Raw genomic sequence first — 664 nt, 5'->3', positions numbered from 1 at the left:
TATATACACGCATATACATTTGTGTATATACATACATAGATACATATAAATAAACATACACATATTTGTGGGTAATGTGTGTGTATGTGTATGTGTGTATGTGTGTGTGTGTGTGTGTGTGTGTGTGTGTGTGTTTGCGCTGCATAAGTATTGTAAAAGTAATGCAAGTAATTTCTGTCTTCACAGAGCGATCGAACCTGAAAATGAATACCGATCGGACAACTGGGCAATATGTGAAGCGGAAAAATAAGCAACGAATCTGCAAATTCAATTACACACACACACACACACACACACATCAGGATAATTGGGCGGCAGACAAAATCCATCGCTCGGTTCAGCGCAACTACTTGGCTCTTGGCTGCCCTCAACGAACGGCACTCTATTGCTTGCGAACATAATGTATGCGTATATGAATATATGCATGTACGTATATGCATATGTTTATATCACACACACACAGAGGCATCCACGATTTTAATTCAAGCACCAAGAGCAGTGAGAGAAAAAAAGAACGCAATACGTTTTAGAATTCAGAGTAAAATTGTTTTTATTTTGAAGACAAGCAATTAGGACAGATTTTTATTTTGAAGACACCATATTCAGACAGTTTTTTATAATAGGACAAAAAGAGTGAGGGGGAGAGAGAGAGAGAGAGAGAGAG

This window comes from Octopus bimaculoides, chromosome 20 (assembly GCF_001194135.2).
Source record: "Octopus bimaculoides isolate UCB-OBI-ISO-001 chromosome 20, ASM119413v2, whole genome shotgun sequence".
In the NCBI taxonomy this organism is placed as follows: Eukaryota; Metazoa; Mollusca; class Cephalopoda; order Octopoda; family Octopodidae; genus Octopus; species Octopus bimaculoides.
This window is presented reverse-complemented; position numbering follows the sequence as displayed.